Raw genomic sequence first — 21,118 nt, forward strand, 5'->3', positions numbered from 1 at the left:
ATGGGCACAGTGGTGGGCACCTGTAATCCCAGCTACTCGGGAGGCTAAGGCAGGAGGATTACTTGAACCTGGGAGGCAGAGGTTGCACTGAGCCAAGATCACGACCTTGCACTGCAGCCTGGGGGACAGAGCAAGACCCCGTCTCAAATTAAAAAAAAAGAAATTTCAGTTAAAGAGGAGGATCCTTAAAATAGATATGTACATATCTTCAATATCTTATTGTATCATGTAACATATAGGTGCACATTTATTTTACCAAACATCTGATGCAGAGCCAAGGCTCCACCTTGACTGTCATCTGTTGACTCGTGTACTGCCATCTTTCGCATAAATCACTTTCATAATTCATCGTTTGTGATTTCTAGTTTTTTCTCTTGAAATAGAAGCCAAAAATTAAAGATGCCTTTAAAATAATCGAAATGCAGAAACTGTATAAATTTTTCCTGCCCACAAAATTTTAGAGTTGATTTGGCCAATCCTAATATGTCATTTTTTACTGATTCAGTTTTATTACTGTAGGATGAGAATTCTACTCCAAAGTAATTTTTAAAATGGAAACATTTATACCAAGATGTTGCATCATCATCCATATTGATTGTATTAGTCTGTTCTCATGCTGCTAATAAAGACATACCTGAGGCTGGGTAATTTATAAAGGAAAGAGATGGCAGCAAGGAGAAGAATGACAGATGAGTAAAGGGGGAAGCCCCTTACAAATCCATCAGATCTCGTGAGAACTGACTCACTACCACGGGAATAGCATGGGGGAAACTGCCTTCATGATTCAATTGCCTTCCAGTGGGTCCCTCCCTCCACACGTGGTGATTGTGGGAACTACAATTCAAGATGAGCTTTGTCTGGGAACACGGCCAAACCATATCATTAATGAAAGAAAAATTCCTGTAGCCTAAGTAAAACGTAGAATTTGCCTATTCAAGGGCATATTATTTAGTCATTAAGAATTTTCACTATTATATACAATGGTATAGAAAGCACTTATTATAAACAAGTGAAAAATAGAATATAAAATTATACATGTGGTATGATTTAAATTAGTTTTAAAACATACCCTATGTCAAAAAACAACAAAAGGAGATTCATTGAAATATTAATGGGAGTTGTATTTGCTAGAAATTAAGTGTTTTTTTTTTTTATTATTTCTGTTTTGTGATAAAAGTAAAACATTTCTAAAAATGGCATCTTGGTTGGGCCCAGTGGCTCACACCTGTAATCCCAGCACTTTGGGAGACCCAGGCAGGTGGATCACCTGAGGTCAAGAGTTTGAGACCAGCCTGGCCAACATGGCAAAACCCCATCTCTACTTAAAACACACACACAAAAAACCTAGCTGGATATGGTGGTGTGCACCTGTAGTCCCAGCTACACAGGAGGCTGAGGCAGGAGAATCACTTGAACCCAGGAGGCAGAGGTTGCAGTGAGCTGAGATTGTGGCACTGCACTCCAGCCTGGGCAACAGAACAAGACTCTGTCTCAAAAAAAAAATGTTTAGCATCTTTCATTTTATAAATATCTTTCACAAACTGTATATCATAGTTAGAAATGCAGCAATCCTGTGTGAAACATAGGGCAGGCAATATTAGTCCCAACACACAGAAGACGAAACTGAGAGTCAACGGTTTGCCCAAGGTTACTTAAACTATGTAACTATACGTAACTAATGCATGAATAGTAAATAATGTTTTTAAATGTCCATGAAACTTCACATCAAATTAAAACTCGGTCCCCAAATTCATTCTGATTAAACCTATGTTCACGAAGTCATTTGGATTACTATCAAACAAGAAATGAAACAATCTTATTAATAACTACTAATTTCAGCAACAACATTTTCATAAACAAACAGCAACCTCTTGACAAGTGATTCAAACTTTGGGGGCTCTCATGTGTCTTATCTCACTTAATTTTCACAATTTTATAGAGCGGTGTAATTATTCCTGTGTAATAGATAAGAAAACTGAGATTCAGCTAGGTTAAGCCATTGCCCAAGGTTAGACAGCCAATAAGTAGCAGTTGGGCTGGGCTTAGATGCTCCACCTTTTGCTTCCAGGCTCAGAGGTAACTCTGTTTCACCAGAGCTGCCCCTCACAGTTGCACTGGCTCGCCTCTCTTCTTCCACACCAAATACTAGCACATGGCTATCCATTATCGGGGCTGATTGTTCTCTCCTGAGGATGCTGCCTCGTATCGCTGTGGTGGATTCATTGCCTACCGAGGTGCTAGCAATGGGGAAACATTGACAGAGAAGCAGCACTTCCTGCTGACTTTTTAGGTCCAGGGCCTGGAGACCTGAACAGTGGCTCCAAGAACCACTACTGCCTTTCTCATGCTAGAGCTTTAGACACTCTACCCACTTTCTCCTCATTATCTATGGCCTTCTTCACTGAGAGCCTAATTAAATTAGTTATTAAATGGTAATTAATAATAAAGATAATTATGAATTAAGAATATAATTTTAAAGTTTAGTTATAAAATGTAATATTTGCTTATAAGTGAAACAAACCAAATATATATACACACACACATATATACACACACACCTATATATTAATACATAAAAACAAATATTAATCACAGAAGCAAAAAATAGAATGGTGGTTATGTGGGGCTGGACAAGATGGGATTTGAGGAGATGTTGGCCAAAGTATAAAAAATTATAGTTGGATCGGAGAAATAAGTTCAAGAACTCTATTCTATAGCATATTTACTATAGTTAATAATACATATTGCATTCTTGAAAATTGCTGAGAGAAGATTTTACGTACTCTCATCACAAAAAAATATGTGAGATAATGCATATGTTAATTAACTTGATTTAGCCATCCTACAATATATACATATTTTAAAACATCATGTTGTACATAAGTGTATGTAATTTTTGTCAACTACAATAATTGTTTTATGAATATCTATTATTTAATTTCACTTTAAGACTTCAAATTCTCCCCCTGCCCAAGTTTTTTGGGCCTAATTTTAAATAGACATAGTTTATAAAACAATTATCATTGAAAACTTGATTTATAAACTTGGAATCCATTTACATTCACCTAATTTACTTGTTTTTAGCAATTATGCTTAAATTGCTTCTTAAACGAAACTAGCTATTAAAGGAGTCAGGAAGGGACATTCCAGATTATGCCTCTTTGACACAACATTTTCAGCTAAAAGCAATGAAGAAGTAGCAAGCAGAGGAATGGCTCTTTCTTTTTCCCCCTTCCATCTAAAGAAGGGTTATAAATTTTCCTTTCTTCCCTCCTTTGTCTTTCTCTTCTTTCTTCCCTTCCTTCCTTCCTTCCTTCCTTCCTTCCTTCCTTCCTTCCTTCCTTCCTTCCTTCCTTTTTTTCTTTCTTTCTTTCTTTTTCTTTCTTTCTTTCTTTTTCTTTCTTTCTTTCTTTTTCTTTTCTTTTTCTCTTTTTCTTTCTCTCAAGACAGAGTCTCACTCTGTTGCCTAGGCTGGAGTGCAGTGGCTCACTGCAACCTCCGCCTCCCAAGTTCAAGTGATTCTCCTGGCTCAGCCTCCTGAATAGCCAGAACTACAGTTGCACACCACCATGCCTAGCTAATTCTTATATTTTTAGTAGAGATGGGGTTTCACCATGTTGGCCAGTCTGGTCTCGAACTCCTGACGTCAGGTGATCCACCCACCTCAGCCTCCCAAAGTGCTGGGATTACAGGTGTGGGCCACTTGCCGGGTCTGCTATTACTATAATTTTTAATTCTTTTTTTATTTAATTATTTTTTAAGAGACAGTGTCTCATTCTATTGTCCAGGCTGGAGTTCAGTGGTACAATCATAGCTCACTGCAGCCTTAAACTCCTGGGCTCAAGCAATCCTCCTACTTCAGCCTCCTGAGTAGCTGGCACTACAAACATAAGCCACCAGGTCTACCTAATGTTTTTAAATTTTTTTGTAGAGAAATGACCTTGGTATGTTACCCCAGATAGTCTTGAACTCCTGGGCTCAAGTGATCCTCCCACCTCGGCCTCCCAAAATGCTGGGATTATGAATGAGATAACAAACTGGCCTATTTTAGAGTCTATATTGTATTTATTTATTTATTTATTTAGAGATGGAGTCTCCCTTTGTCACCAGGCTGGAGTGCAGTGGCACAATCTTGGCTCTCTGCAACCTCACCTCCTGGGTTCAAGCAATTCCCCTGCTTCAGCCTCCCAAGTAGCTGAGACTACAGGCATGTGCCACCACGCCTGGCTAATTTTTTGTATTCTTGGTAGAGATGGGGTTTCACTATGTTGGCCAGGATGGTCTCGATCTTCTGACCTAGTGATCCACCTGCCTTGGCCTCCCAAAGTGCCGGGATTACAGGCGTGAGCCATCACGCCTAGCCAATTCTTTATATTAACAACTGAAGAGACGCAAAAGAATTTATATCTAATGTGTATGATATAAAAAAATAATAAAATGAACAATCCACCACCCAGCTCTAAGATGGTGTCTGTCATTCCTCATTTTGCTTAAAAATTTGTCCACGCACTGTGGCTCTCACCTGTAATCCCAGCACTTTGGAAGGCCAAGGCAGGTGGATCACTTGAGCTCAGGAAATTTTTAGACTAGCCTGTGCAACATGGAGAAAACCCATCCTACAAAAAATACAAAAACATTAGCCCAGCATGGTGGCACATGCCTGTGGACCCAGCTACTCACGAGACTGAAGTGGGAGATCACCTCAGCCAGGGGAGTTGAGGCTGCAGTGAGCTGTGATTGTGCCACTGCACTCCATTCTGGGCAACAGAGACTCCATCTCAAAAGAAAAAAAAATTGTGATATATTTCCCTTCTCAACGGATTGTTTAGTGTTTCAGGTTTTTGAACTTTATGCAAGTTATCCTGTTACTTGCTTTTTTTTGCACATTAAGTTTCTGAGAGTCATGTTGCTTTGTCTATCTGCAGATCATTTTCACTTCCAGGAAGTATTTTATTGTATGAATACATTGCAGTTTATTTCCACACTCAATTGTTCATGAGTTCATAAACAAGTTTTTTGGTCTTCCCCTCCCCAACCAATGTTTGCTCTTATAGTAGTCCCTCCTTGAGCATCATGTGCCTGGAACTGAAAAAAAGAAAAAAGGAAAAGAAACAAAAAATACAGTAGCCCCCCCATGCCCTCGGGGGTTATGTTCAAAGACCCCTACTGCATACATGAAACCACAGATAGTATTGAACTCTATATATTACTATATGATAAAGTTTAATTTATAAATTAAGCACAGTAAGAGATTAACAATAACAACAAAAATAGAACAATTATAACAATATACTGTAATAAAAGTGAATATGATCTCTCCCTAAAAATATTGTACTGCACTCAAGTACAGTGATTATGCAGGATAATAAAATTCCCAGGTGATGAGGTGAATGACACAGACATTGTGACTAGCGTCAGGCTACTATTGACCTTCTGATGATATGTCAAAAGGGGGACCATCTGCTTCACGTGATCCTGGATCATTAAGCCATAACAATGTTGATGGTTGGGTGTCAGGAGGAAACCAAACTGATGACTACCCACCAGGCCAATAGTGTAGACCTCAAGGATACACTGGACAAAGGGATGGACTGTCCCAAGTGGGACAGAGAAGGACAACCTGAGATTTCATCACACTACTCAGAACGGCAAGCAATTTAAAACTTATGAGTTGTTCTCAGCAAATCCAAAAGAAATGAAATTATAACAGTCTCTCAAACCACAGTGCAATCAAATTAGAACTCAAGATTAAGAAACTCACTCAAAACCACACATCTCTGCCGGGCACGGTGGCTCAAGCCTGTAATCCCAGCACTTTGGGAGGCCGAGGGGGATGGATCACGAGGTCAAGAGATTGAGACTATCCTGGTCAACATGGTGAAACCCCGTCTCTACTAAAAATACAAAATTCAGCTGGGCATGGTGGCGTGTGCCTGTAATCCCAGCTACTCAGGAGGCTGAGGCAGGAGAATTGCCTGAACCCAGGAGGCGGAGGTTGTGGTGAGCCGAGATCACGCCATTGCACTCCAGCCTGGGTAACAAGAGTGAAACTCTGTCTCAAAAAAAAAAAAACCACACATCTACATGGAAATTGAACAACTTGCTCCTGAATGAACCCTGGTTAAATAATGAAATTAAGGCAGAAATCAAGAAGTTCTTTGATACCAATGAGAATAAAGAAAGAGACAATGTACCAGAATCTCTACGTCACAGGTAAAGCAGTGTTAGGAGGGAAATTTATAGTACTAAAAGCCCACATCAGAAAGATAGAAAGATCTCGAAATGACACCCTAACATCACAATGAAAAGAACTAGAGAAGCAAGAGCAAACAAATCCAAAAACTAGCAGAAGATGAGAAGTAACTAAGATCAGACCAGAACTGAAGGAGATGGAGACACTAAAAACACTTCAACAAAATCAGTGAATCCAGGATCTGATTTTTTTAAAAAATTAACAAAACAGACCACTAGCTAGACTAATACAGAAGAGAGAGAAGAATCAAACAGACACAATAAAAAATGATAAAGGGGATATCACCATTGACTTTATTTATTTATTTATTTATTTTTATTTATTTTTTTTTTTGAGACGGAGTTTCGCTCTTGTTACCCAGGCTGGAGTGCAATGGTGCAATCTCGGCTCACCGCAACCTCCACCTCCTGGGTTCAGGCAATTCTCCTGCCTCAGCCTCCCGAGTAGCTGGGACTACAGGCGAGCGCCACCATGCCCAGCTAATTTTTGTATTTTTTTTTTTTAGTAGAGACAGGGTTTCACCATGTTGATCAGGATGGTCTCGATCTCTTGACCTCGTGATCCACCCGCCTCGGCCTCCCAAAGTGCTGGGATTACAGGCTTGAGCCACCGCGCCCGGCACCATTGACTTTATAGATATACAAACTACCATCAGAGAATATTATAAACACCTTTACACAAATAAACTAGAAAATCTAGAAGAAATGGATAAATTCCTGGACACATACATCCTCCCAAGACTAAACCAGGAAGAAGATGAATCCCTGAATAGACCAATAACAAGTTCTTAGATTGAGGCAGAAATTAATAGCCTACGAACCAAAAAAAGCCCAGGACCAGAAGGATTCACAGGTAAATTCTACCAGAAGCACAAAAAGAAGCTGGTGCCATTCCTTCTGAAACATTCCAAACAATTGAAGAGGAGGGACTCCTCCCTAACTCATTTTATGATGCCAGCATCATCCTGATACCAAAACCTGGCAGAGACATAACAAAAAAAGAAAACTTCAGGCCAATATTTCTGATGAACATTGATGTGAAAATCCTCAATAAAATACTGGCAAATTGAATCCAGCAACACATCAAAAAGCTTATCTACCACGATCAAGTCAGCTTCATCCCTGGGATGCAAGGCTGGTTCAACATATGCAAATCAGCAAACATAATCCATCACATAAACAAAATCAATGACAAAAAAAAACCCGCATGATCATCTCAATGCAGAAAAGCCTTTGATAAAATTCAACATCCCTTCATGTTAAAAACTCTCAATAAACTAGGTATTGATGGAACATATCTCAAAATAAGAGCTATATATGACAAACCCACAGCCAATATCATACAGAATGGGCAAAAGCTGGAAGCATTCCCTTTGAAAACCAGCACAAGAAAGTATGCCCTCTCTCACCACTGCTATTTAACATAGTATTGGAAGTTCTGGCCAGGGCAATCAGGCAAGAGAAATAAAGCGTATTCAAATGGGAAGAGAGGAAGTCAAATTGTCTCTGTTTGCTGACAAAATTATTCCATATTTAGAAAACCCCATCACCTCAGCTCAAAAACTCCTTAAGCATCCATGTGCGGTGGCTCAAGCCTGTAATATCAGCACTTTGAGAGCCCAAGGCAGGCAGAGCACGAGGTCAGGAGATTGAGACCATCCTGGCCAATATGGTGGAACACTGTCTCTACTAAAAATACAAAAATTAGTTGGGCATGGTGGTGCGTGCCTGTGAGCCCAGCTAGTCGGGAGGCTAAGGCAGGAGAATCACTTGAACCTGGGAGGCAGAGGTTGCAGTGAGCTGAAATCATGCCACTGCACTCCAGCCTGAGTGACAGAGCAAGACTCCATCTCAAAACAAAACAAAACAAAACAAAATAAAACAAAAAAAACCTCCTTAAGCTGATAAGCAACTTCAGCAAAGTCTCAGGATACAAAATCAATGTGGAAAAATCACAAGCATACCTTTACACCAACAATAGACAAGCAGAGTTGAAATCATGAGTGAACTCCCATTCACAATTGCTACAAGGAGAAAAAAATAACGTAGGAATGCAGCTAACAAGGGACATGAAGGACCTCTTCAAGGAGAACTACGAACCACTGCTCAAGGAAATAAAAGAAGACATAAGTTAAAAAAAAAAATCCATCCTCATGGATAGGAAGAATAAATATGAAAATGGCCATACTGCCCCAAGTAATTTATAGATTCAATGCTATTCCCATTAAACTACCATTGATATTCTTCACAGAATTAGAAAGAACTACTTTACATTTCATATGGAACCAAAAAAGAACCTGTATAGCCAAGACAATCCTAGGCAAAAAGAACAAAGCTGGAGACATCACTCTAACTTCAAATTACACGATAAGGCTACAGTAACCAAAAGAGCATGGTACTGGTACCAAAACAGACATATAGACCAATGGAACAGAACAGAGACCTCAGAAATAACACCACGCATCTATAGGCATCTGCTTTTTGACAAATCTGACAAAAACAAGCAATGGGGAAAGGATTCCCTATTTAATAAGTGGTGCTGAGAAAACTGGCTAGCCATATGCAGAAAACTGAAACTATACCCCTTCCTTACACCTTATACAAAAATTAACTCAAGATGGATTAAAGACTTACATGTAAAACTGAAAACCATAAAAACCCTAGGAGAAAACCTAGGCAATACCATTCAGGACATAGGTATGGGAAAAGATTTCATGACAAAAATGCCAAAAGCAATTGCAACAAAAGCCAAACTTGACAAATGGAATCTAATTAAACTAAAGAACTTCTGCACAGCAAAAGAAACTCTCATCAGAGTGAATAGGCAGCCTACAGACTGGGAGAAAAATGTTGCTATTTATCCATCCGACAAAGGTCTAATATCCAGAATTTACAAGGTACTTAAACAAATTTACAAGAAAAACAAACTCGATCAAAAAGTGGGCAAAGAATATGAACAGACACTTCTCAAAAGAAGACATCTATGCTGCCAACAAACATATGAAAAAAAGCTCAACATCACTGATGATTAGAGAAATGCAAATCAAAACCATAATGAGATAGAACTTCACATCAGTCAGAATGGTGATTATTAAAATGTCAAGAAACAACAGATGCTGGTGAGGCTGTAGAGAAATAGAAACACCTTTACACTGTTGATGGGAATGTAAATTAGTTCAACCATTGTGGGAGACAGTGTGGCAATTCCTCAAGGATCTAGAACCAGAAATACCATTTGACCAAGCAATCCCATTACTGGGTATCTACCCAAAAGAATATAAATCATTCCAATATAAAGACACATGCACACCTATGTTTAGTGCAGCACTATTTACAATAGCAAAGACATGAGACCAATCCAAATGCTCGTCAATGATAAACTGAATAAAGAAAATGTGGTGCATATATACATGGAATACTATGCAGCCATAAAATGGAAGAAGATCATCATGTCCTCTGCAGCGACATGGATGAAGCTGGAAGCCCTCATTCTCAGCAAACCAACACAGTAACGGAAAACCAAATACTGCATGTTCTCGCTCATAAGTAGGAACTGAACAATGAGAACACATGGACACAGGGAGGGGAACAACACACACTGGGGCCTGTCAGTGGTAGGGGGGCGAGGGGAGGGAGAGCATCAGAATAAATAGCTAATTCATGCGGGACTAAAAACTCAGATGACAGGTTGATAGGTGCAGCAATCTACCATGGTACATGTATACCTATGTAACAAACCTACTCATTCCGCACATGTATCCCGGAACTTAAAGTAGAATAAATAAACAAACGAAAAGGAAAGATATACACACAAAAAAACTCTTATGAGTTGTTTATTTCTGGAATTTTCCATTTAATATTTTCAGACTGCAGTTGACTGCAGGGAATTAAAATCATTGAAACCTTGGATAAGGGGGGACTACTGTACAAGCAGGTTGCTAAGATCATTTTTGCATACGTCTCCTGATAGGTGTGTATGAGAATTTCTCTAGGGTACACACCTAGGAATGGAATTGCTAAGCCATAGTGTATGTGTATCTTCAGTTTTTTAGGTTTCTACCATCTATTACTGTATAACAACCATTCCCAAAACTAGCAGCCTCACAGTGAATTGTAATAGGGTGGTAGTAGGCTCACCCCTGTAATCCCAGCACTTTGGGAGGCCAAGGTGGGAAGATCACATGAGCATGGAAGTTTGAGATCAGTCTGGGTAACAAAGCAAGATCTTGTCTCTACCCCCAAAAAAACCAGGGCATGGTGGCAAGTGCCTGTAGTCCCAGCTGCTCGGGAGGCTGAGGTAGGAGGATCACTTGAGCCTGGGAGGTCAAAGCTTCAGTGAGCTATGATCGTGCCACTTGCACCCCAAGCTGAGTGGCAGAGTGAGACCCTATCTCTAAAATGAAAAAAAAAGTTTTAAAACTGTGGTAATGGTTGCACAACTTTTTAAATGTATTAAAAATCACCCAATTGTACATTTATATGGTTGAATCCTTTTTTTTTTTTTTTTTTGAGACGGAGTTTCACTCATGTTACCCAGGCTGGAGTGCAATGGCGCGATCTCAGCTCACCGCAACCTCTGCCTCCTGGGTTCAGGCAATTCTTCTGCCTCAGCCTCCTGAGTAGCTGGGATTACAGGCACGTACCACCATGCCCAGCTAATTTTTTGTATTTTTAGTAGAGACGGGGTTTCACCATGTTGACCAGGATGGTCTCGATCTCTTGTCCTCGTGATCCACCCACCTCGGCCTCCCAAAGTGCTGGGATTACAGGCTTGAGCCACCGCGCCCGGCCTATATGGTTGAATTCTATGGTATGTAAGTTATACCATAAAGTTTTTTTTTTTTTTTAATTATGTAGCTTAAAAAACAATGAAAGTAATTTCTTTTGCTCAAGGATCTGGTATTTGGGCAGCAATGAGCAGGGATGGTCCATCTGCTCCCAGGGATAAACTGTCAATTGGAGGATCCAACTTCTAGGATGCATCACATAACTGCAAGTGAGGCAGAGGTTGCAATGAGCTGAGATGGCACCACTGCACTCTAGCCTGGGGGACAAAGTGAGACTCTCTGGCTCATGCATTTAGTCCCAGCACATTGGGAGGCTAAGGCAGGTGAATCACTGGAGCCCAAGAGTTTGAGACCAGCCTAAGACTCCATCTCTATTAAAATAAAATAAAATAAAATAAAATAAAATAAAATTTTAAAAAGGCCAGGTGTGGTGCCCTGCCATGGTGGCTTATGCCTATAATCCCCAGGACTTTGGGAGGTCAAGGCGGGTGGATCACCTGAGGCCAGGAGTTTGAGACCAAACCGACCAACATGGTGAAACCCCATCTCTACTAAATACAAAATAGTAGCCAGACCTGGTGGCGCATGCCTGTAATCCTAGCTACTTGGGGGGCTGAGGCAGAAGAATCGCTTGAACTCGGGAGGTGGAGGTTTCAGGGAGCCAAGACTGTGCCATTGCATTCCAGACAGAGCAAAACTCCATCTCAAAAATAAATAATATTAAAAATTTAAAAATTAAAAATTAAAACAAATAATTGTGAATGCTGGGTGAAGGTGGAAAAGAGAAAAATGTAGAATACAGAATTAGACAAAGGGAGGATGTGCCCAGGAGAATAGAGTCAAACTTGCTTCTGTCTTAACTTCTTCTTCTTCCTGTATTTTTTCTCCTTTTCTTCCACAACAACTGTGGGAAGACAGGAAATTAGTTGATTTATTAGGGTGATTTGCTACAGTGATTTTCTTCTGCTTTTAAGTTGTTACTCTTTGGGAGGGTGGGGGCTTAGAATCCAAGTGCAATAAAAGGTAGAGAAGACTCTTCAAGCAGCCCAGAGCTTCCTGGGCTATTTCAGCTAAACTGGTGCCTTTTTTTCCCACAGGACCCTGAATAAATCTCCATCACCTTCCTGAATCCTCTAGGGTAACCATCTGGTTTTGTAACAAGCTGTGAGGAGCCTGGCACATAGAGAGCACTCGATGAATATTGTGACAATAACAAAGCATTCCTTTGCAATGCAGAGCTCTGTGGTTATGGCTTTCAAAGAAGGCAATGTAACTGACATACTGAGATCATTAAACAGCAAAGGAACTAAGAAGGCAAAAGAAAGCAGTGCTTTCAACTATTTCTGTTTTACAGAGTACTTGTTGAAACTGTAAAAGAATATTTAGAACCATGAAAAGTAGGCCAAGGGTAAGAAAAACTCTTCATACCCAAGATAATTCAGCTGACCAAATTAAGTCTGATCCAGAATAAACAGCTCTCATCTGGAAATCTAGCAGTTCCAGAAAGTACTGTCCAAGGGGAAAAAGACCCACAATATTGATGTGCATAATTATATAACTCTTTAAGAAACAGGCAAGACATGCCATCGTGCTGGAGTGCATAAGGAAAATCAAATGTGAGCACAAGCAAAGCTGGGCTTACTTGAGAAAATAACAGTTCTCAGCCCTCAAAGAAGAGGACTTTGTTACTGAAGAGAATCTGGGTTCCTGTGCCCTTTCTCGTGAACTTGACCAATGAGTTTCCTCATGAATTTTCTCTGTGTTCACCAAACATCCAAAACCTCAAATAAGATTTCTATTATCAATTCCCTCCAGTAGAAATTACTTACAAATAGTCATGTGAGTAGCATTGCACATGAAGGAACACATTTGAAACTAAAGTGAAGCTTGGCTATTACAAACAGGTCAAGACTATTCATGTTGATGTTTCACCAAGAAAAGCACAATCACGATCCCCTTAAAAGCCAATTAAAAACATCAAATAAAAATTAAATCCAGTTGGGCACGGTGGCTCACACCAGTAATCCCAGCACTTTGGGAGGCCAAGGCAGGTGGATAACCTGAGGTCAGTAGTTCAAGACCAGCCTGGCTAACATGGCAAAATCCCATCTCTACTAAAAATATAAAGATTAGCGAAGTGTGGTGGCGCATGCCTGTAATCCCAGATACTGGGGGGAGGCTGATGCAGAAGAATCATTTGAACCCGGGAGGTGGAAGTTAGCACCACTGCACTCCAGCCTGGGTGACAGAGTGAGACTCTGTCTCAAAAAAAAAAAAAAAAGAAAAAAGCCAAATCCTAGATGGAAGAGGAATTTAAAACATAACTTTCTTTCTCCAAAATATGTAAAAATCCAGGCTTGAAATTAAGAGTAGGGGCTTGAAGAGAGATCTATACACCCACATTTATAGAAGCATTTTCTACAGAAGCCAAAGGATGAAAATAACCTAAGCAGCTACTGACAAATAAACGGATAAACAAAATGTTGTATATCCACACAGTAGGGAAATTCTGACCCATACTACAAAATCAATGAAACTTGAAGACCTATTTCATGAAATAAGCAAGTCATTAAAAGACAAATACTATTATATCTGATTCTGATGCAGGACAGGTAAGCCCCAAAACCGGGGGTTAGCCCAGAACTAAGGGTCTTGGCTTTGCCCAGGAGAGAATTCAAGGGTAAGCTGGCAGTGTTAGCAACTTTTATTGAAGTGGCAGTGCACAGCAGGAGCAGAGGCACTGCTCCTTGTGGGTGGAGCTACCCCACAGGCTGTGTGTCTAGAGTAGCAGCTCAGAGGCAGATCTGCAGTCACATTCATACTCACTTTTAATATATGCAAATTAGAGCCAGGCACAGTGGCTCACGCCTGTAATCCTAGCACTTTGGGAGGCTGAGGTGGGTGGATCACCTGAGGTCAGGAGTTCAAGACCAGCCTCGCCATCATGGTGAAACCCCATCTTAAAAAAGAAAAATAAATAAATTATATATATATATATATATATATATATATACACACACACACACACAAATTAAGGGGCAGATTATGCAGAAATTTCTATAAATAGGAATTTATAGAAATTCCTATTTATAGAAATTTCTATAATTTCTGGGTCACTGGGTCATTGCCATGGAAATGGGTGGTAACTTCCAGGTGTTTTCATGGCAATGGTAAGCTGACAATGGTTCTGTCTTATGGAAAGGTGTTTTCGCCTCTTCCCTGTGTCAGCTATTCTTCAATCCGGTCTGGAGCTTGAACCCTGTCTCCGAAGTTGAGTGCTGCCTCCTACCTCAATTCCACTCATATGAGGCACCCAGAGTAGTCAAATTTTCAGAGACAGGAAGTAGAATGCTGGTTACCAGGTGGTAGAGGGAGCCAGAATGGGAAGTTACTGTTTAATGGGAACAGAATTTCCATTTGGGAAGATGAAAAAGTTCTGGAAATGGATTGTGGTGATGGTTACACAACACTGTGGAGGTACTAATATCACCAAACCATATGCTTTAAAAAGGTTAAGACTGTAAATTTTATGTTATGTGCATTTTACCGCAATTTTTTCTTTTTTCGAGACAAGGTCTCACTTGCTTGCCCATGCTAGAGTGCAGTGGTGTGATCATGGCTCACTGCAGCCTTAACCTCTGGGCTCAAGCAATCCTCTTGCCTCAGCCTTCTGAGTAGATGGGAACACAGGCCAGCAGCTCCATGCCTTTTTTATTAATAGATAAAGTCTCACCTGTCTGATCTTGAACCCTTGGGATAAAATGATCCTCCCAAAGTGCTAAGTTTAAAGGACAAGCCACTGTGCCCAGCCTACCACAATTTTTTTTTGAGACAGAGTCTCACTCTGTCACCCAGGCTGGAATGCAATAGCACAATCTCCACTCACTGCAACCTCCGCCTCCCGGGTACAAGCAATTCACCTGCCTCAGTCTCCTGAGTAGCTGGGATTACAGGTGCATACCATCACCCGTGGGTAATTTTTTGTATTTTTAGTAGAGACAGGGTTTCACCATGTCAGCCAGGATGGTCTTAATCTCCTGACCTTGTGATCCGCCAGCCTCAGACTCCCAAAGTGAAGGGCAGTTCTAACTATACCTCTATAAACAAAACTGCAAGGAAGTTCACACAGCAGCTGGGCAGAGCCCATGGCAGCTCAGCAATGCCTCTGCTTGCAGACTGTGACTAGGCTATCTCCTCGCTGGGCACGTGATCTCTGAAAAAGGCAGCAGCACCTCAGGAACTAATAAATAAAGCCCCACCTTCCCAGAGCATCTGGGAAAAAAAGGCAGTTTTGAGTTCTGCTGCAGCAGACTTAAACACACCTGCCCAGCAGCTCTAAACGGAACAATGGAGCTCACAGCTCAGCACTTGAGCTTCTATAAGGGACAGGCTGTCTCATCACACAGCTCCTCGACCCCCATATATTCAAAGAGACACTTCATAAAGGAGAGCTCAGGCTGACATCTGGCAGGTATCCTTCTGAGACAAAGATAACAGAAAAAGAAGCTGGCATCAATCCTTACTGTTCTGCAGACACTGCAGGTGATCCCCAGGCAAGCAGAGTCTGGAGTAGACCTCCAGCAGTCCTACAGCAGAGGGGCCTGATTGTTAGAAGGAAAACTGAAAAACAGAAAGAAATAGCTTCATTATCAACAAAAAGGACATCCACACAGAGACCCCATCAGAAAGTCACCAACTACAAAAACCACAGGTAGATAAATCCACAAAGATGGGAAGAAACCAGTGCAAAAAGGATGAAAATACCCAAAACCAGAATGCCTCTCCTCCGCCAAGGGATCACAACTCCTCACCAGCAAGGGAAAAAGGCTGGATGCAGAATGAGTCTCATGAATTGACAGAAACAGGCTTCAGAAGGTGGGTAATAACAAACTTCTCTGATCTAATAGAACATATTCTAAGGCAATGCAAAGAAACTAAGAACATTGAAAAAAGGTTTGACAAAATGCTAACGAGAATAAACAGCTTAGAGAGGAATATAAATGAACTGATGGAGCCGAAAAACACAATACGAGAACTTCACGAAGCATACACAAGTTTCAATAGCCAAATCGACCAAGCAGAAGAAAAGATATCACAGACTGAAGATCAACTCAATGAAATGAAATGAGAAGGCAAGATTAGAGAAAAAAGAGTAAAAAGAAATGAACAAAGCCTCCAAGAAATATTGGATTATGTCAAAAGACCTAATGTATGTTGGATAGGTGTATCTGAATGTAACGGAGAGAATGAATCCAAGGTGGAAAATACTCTTCACTATATTATCCAGGAGAACTTCCCCAACCTAGCAAGGCAGGCCAATATTCAAGTCCAGGAAATACAGAGAACACCACAAAGATATTCATCAAGAAGAGGAACCCCAAGGCACATAATTGTGAGATTCACCAGGGTTGAAATGAAGGAAAAAATGCTAAGGGCAGCCAGAGAGAAAGATCAGGTTACCCACAAAGGGAAGCCCATCAGACTTACAGCAGATCTCTCAGCAGAAACCCTACAAGCCAGAAGAGAGTGGGGCCAATATTCAACATCCTTAAAGAAAAGAACTTTCAACCTAGAGTTTCATATCCAGCCAAACTAAGCTTCATAAGCAAAGGAGAAATAAAATCCTTTACGAACAAGCAATTGCTCAGAGATTCCATCACCACCAGACTTGCCTTACAGGAGCTTCCGAAAGAAGCATTAAACATAAAAAGGAACAACCAGTACCAGCCACTCCAAAACATATCAAATGGTAAAGAGCATCGATACAATGAAGAAACTGCATCAACTAATGGGCAAAACAACCAGCTAGCATCAAAATGGCAGGATCAAATTCACACATAACAATATTAACCTTAAATGTAAATGGGCTAAATGCCCCAATCGAAAGACACAGACTGGCGAATTGGATAAGAAGTCAAAACCCATCAGTGTGCTGTATCCAGGAAACCCATCTCATGTGCAAGGACACACATAGGCTCAAAATAAAGGGATGGAGGAAGATTTACCAAGCAAATAGAGAGCAAAAAAGAGGAGGAGTTGCAATCCTAATCTCTGATAAAATAGACTTTAACAAAGATCAAAACAGACAAAGAAGGGCATTACATAATGGCAAAAGGATCAATGCAACAAGAAGAGCTAACGTTATTCTCTCCAAATAGATAAAACATAAAAAAAAAAAAAAAAGAAGAAAAGCTAATGATCCTAAATATATACGTACCCAATACAGAAGCACCCAGATACATAAAGCAAGTTCTTAATGACATACGAGAGACTTAGACTTCCACACAATGATAGTGGGAGACTTTTACACTTCACTGTCAATATTAGACAGATCAACGAGACAGAAAATTAACAAGGATATCCAAGACTCGAACTCGGATCTGGACCAAGCAAGCCTAATAGACATTTACAGAACTCTCCACCCCAAATCCACAGAATATACATTCTTCTCAGCACCACCTCACACCTACTCTAAAATTGACCACATAATTGGAAGTAAATCACTCCTCAGCAAATGCAAAAGAATGGAAATCATAACAAACAGTCTCTCAGACCGCAGGGCAATCAAATTAGAACTCATGATTAAGAAACTAACTCAGAACCGCACAACTTCATGGAAACGGAACAACTGGCTCTTGAATGTTGACTGGATAAACAATGAAATGAAGGCAGAAATAAAGATGTTCTTTGAAACCAACGAGAACAAAGACACAATGTACCAGAATCTCTGGGACACATTTAAAGCAGTGTCTAGAGAAAAATTTATAGCAATAAATGCCCACACAAGAAGCAAGGAAAGACCTAAAATCGACACCCTGTCATCAAAATTGAAAGAGCTAGAGAAGCAAGATCAAAAAAATTCAAAAGCTAGCAGAAGACAAGAAGTAACTAAGATCAAAGCAGAACTGAAGGAGATAGAGACAGAAAAAAACCCTTCAAAAAACCAATAAATCCAAGAGCTGGTTTTTTGAAAAGATCAACAAAATAGACCACTATCCAGATTAATAAAAAAGAAAAGAGAGAAGAATCAAAAAGATGCAATAAAAAATGATAAAGGGGATATCACCACAGATTCCACAAAAATACAAACCACTATCAGAGATTACTACAAACAATTCTATGCACATAAACCAGTAAACCTGGAAGAAATGGATAAATTCCTGGACACTTGCACCCTCCCAAGCCTAAACTAGGAAGAAGTCCAAACCCTGAATAGACCAATAACAAGGGCTGAGGGTGAGGCAGCAATTAATAGCCTACCAACCAAAAAAAGCCCAGATCCAGATGAGTTCACAGTTGAATTCTACCAGACATACAAAGAGGAGCTGGTACCACTCCTTCTGAAACTATTCCAAACAATCCAGAAAGAGGGAAGCCTCCCCAAATCATTTTATGAGACTAACATCATCCTGATACCAAAACCCGGCAAAGACTCAACAAGAAAAGAAAACTTCAGGCCAATATCTATGATAAACATAGATGCAAAAATCTTCAATAAAATACTGGGAAACCAATTGCATCAGCACATCAAAACACTTATCCATCACGATCAAGTAGGCTTCCTCCCGGGGATGGAAGTCTGGTTCAACATATGCAAGTCTATAAACGTAATTCACCACATAAACAGAACCAAAGACAAAAACCACATGATTATCTCAATAGATGCAGAGAAGGCCTTCCACAAAATTCAACAGCGCTTTATGCTAAAATCTCTCAATAAAGGCCGGGCGCGGTGGCTCAAGCCTGTAATCCCAGCACTTTGGGAGGCCGAGGCAGGTGGATCACGAGGTCAAGAGATTGAGACCATCCTGGTCAACATGGTGAAACCCCGTCTCTACTAAAAATACAAAAAATTAGCTGGGCATGGTGGCGCGTGCCTGTAATCCCAGCTACTGAGGAGGTTGAGGCAGGAGAATTGCCTGAACGCAGGAGACGGAGGTTGCGGTGAGCCGAGATCGCGCCATTGCACTCCAGCCTGGGTAACAAGAGCGAAACTCCGTCTCAAAAAAAGAAAAAAAAAAAATCTCTCAATAAACTAGGTATCGACAGAACGTATCTGAAAATAATAAAAGCGAGGGCTGCTGGGTGCGGGCGGTGGGCTGTGTGTTGCCCGGCATACTGGGTCCTGGGTCGCTCCCTGCCGAGCCCCGCCCTTCAGGTCCCGGCACGACCGTGGAGCTGCAGTCCCCGGGCCAGCCTGGGGTGGCCATCCCCGGAACCACCCTTTGAGGTGTCCTTTCTTTAGGGACGGTGAGGTTGGAAGAAGGCTCCCGTAACCCAGGATAGCCACCTGCCAGTAAACAGGGAGAATGCTCTCAACTGGAGCCAGAGCTCCCATGCTTCTCTGCGAGACATCCATTCCATCAACCCCACACAACTCATGGCCAAGATTGAGTCCTATGAGGGAAGGGAAAAGAAAGGCATATCTAATGTCAGGAGGACTTTCTGTTTGTTTGTCACCTTTGACCTCTTATTTGTAACATAACTGTGGATACTAGAATTAAATGTGAATGGAGGCATTAAGAATACGTTAGAGAAAGAGGTGGTGCAGTATGACTGCTACTTTTCAAATTTTGATACATTTCTTTTGGCAGTTTTTCAATTTAAAATATTAATACTTGCATACGCTGTGTACAGACTGTGCCATTGGTGGGCAATAGCGTTGACAACGGCAGTGACCAGTGCCTTTTTACTAGCAAAAGTGATCCTTTCAAAGCTTTTCTCTCAAGGGGCTTTTGGCTATGCGCTGCCCAAGATTTCATTCATCCTTGCCTGGATTGAGACGTGGTTCCTGGATTTCAAAGTGTTACCTCAAGAAGCAGAAGAAGAAAACAGACACCTGATAGTTCAGGATGCTTCAGAGAGGGAAGCACTTATACCTGGTGGTCTTTCTGATGATCAGTTTTATTCCCCTCCTGAATCTGAAGCAGGATCTGATGAAACTGAAGAAAAACAGGACAGTGAGAAACCACTTTTAGAACTATGAGTACTACTTTTGTTAAATGTGAAAGACTCTCACAGAAAGTCACTGGAGGCAAAAGGAGGCTAGCAATGGAGCCTCCCTGTTGACAATAAAATGGTGATGCTCACTGCTGACTTTATTGAGCAGCTAATAAAGATTTATTTATCGTAATACCTCACAGACATTGTACCATATCCATGCACATTTAGTCACCTGCCTGTGGCCGGTAAGGTAATGTCATGATTCATCCTCTCTTCAGTGAGACTGAGTCTGATGTGTTAACCATTAGGTGAGGAAAGTCTTGTGCTGTATTCCTAATCAAAAGACTTAAATATTGAAATAAAACTTTTTTAGTAAGCAAAATACCTTTTAATTTCAATTCACAGAATGACATTTTTTTGTTTTATGTCTCAGATTTATTTTGTATTTCTTTTTTAACATCCTACATTCCCTTTGTATTTTTAAACTCATGCACATGTGCTCTTTGTACAGTTTTTAAAAGCATAATAAAATGCATCATGTCAAAAAGTGATGATAATAATAATAATAATAATAAAAGCTATTTACGACAAACCCAAAGCCAATGTCATACTGAATGGCCAAAAACTGGAAGCTTTCCCTTTGAAATCTGGCACTAGACAAGGATGCTCTCTCTCACTACTCGTATTTGATATAGTATTGGAAGTTCTAGCCAGAGCAATCAGGCAAGAAAAATAAATAAAGGTATTCAATTAGGAAATGAGGAAGTCAAATTGTCTCTATTTGCAGACAACATGATTGTATATTTACAAGACCCCATCATCTCAGCCCAAAATCTCCTTAAACTGATAAGCAACTTCAGCAAAGTCTCAGGATAAAAAATCAATGTGCAGAACTCACAAGCATTCCTATACACCAACAACAGACTTAAAGAGAGTCAAATCAAGAACCAACTGCCATTCACAATTGCTACAAAGAGAATAAAATACCTAGGAATACAACTAACAAAGGAGGTAAAGGACCTCTTCAAGGAGAACTACAAACCACTGCTCAAGGAAATCAGGGAGGACACAAACAGATGGGAAAACATTCCATGCTCATGGTTAGGAGGAATCAATATTGTGAAAATGGCCATACT

General features: G+C 40.5%; 1 pseudogene across 1 annotated transcript in view; it reads left to right on the forward strand.

Annotated features, from left to right (window-relative positions):
• The window catches only part of LOC108303117, a 29,190-nt pseudogene extending 8,774 nt beyond the window's left edge, over positions 1–20,416 (forward strand). Inside the window, exon 3 of the transcript XR_001824691.1 lies at positions 19,295–20,416. The product of XR_001824691.1 is annotated as an STARD3 N-terminal-like protein (transcript). The remainder of the gene's footprint in view (positions 1–19,294) is intronic.
• The last annotated feature ends 702 nt before the right edge of the window (positions 20,417–21,118 follow it).

The sequence above is a fragment of the Cebus imitator genome, unplaced genomic scaffold (assembly GCF_001604975.1).
Source record: "Cebus imitator isolate Cc_AM_T3 unplaced genomic scaffold, Cebus_imitator-1.0 Scaffold45, whole genome shotgun sequence".
Classification (NCBI taxonomy): domain Eukaryota; kingdom Metazoa; phylum Chordata; class Mammalia; order Primates; family Cebidae; genus Cebus; species Cebus imitator.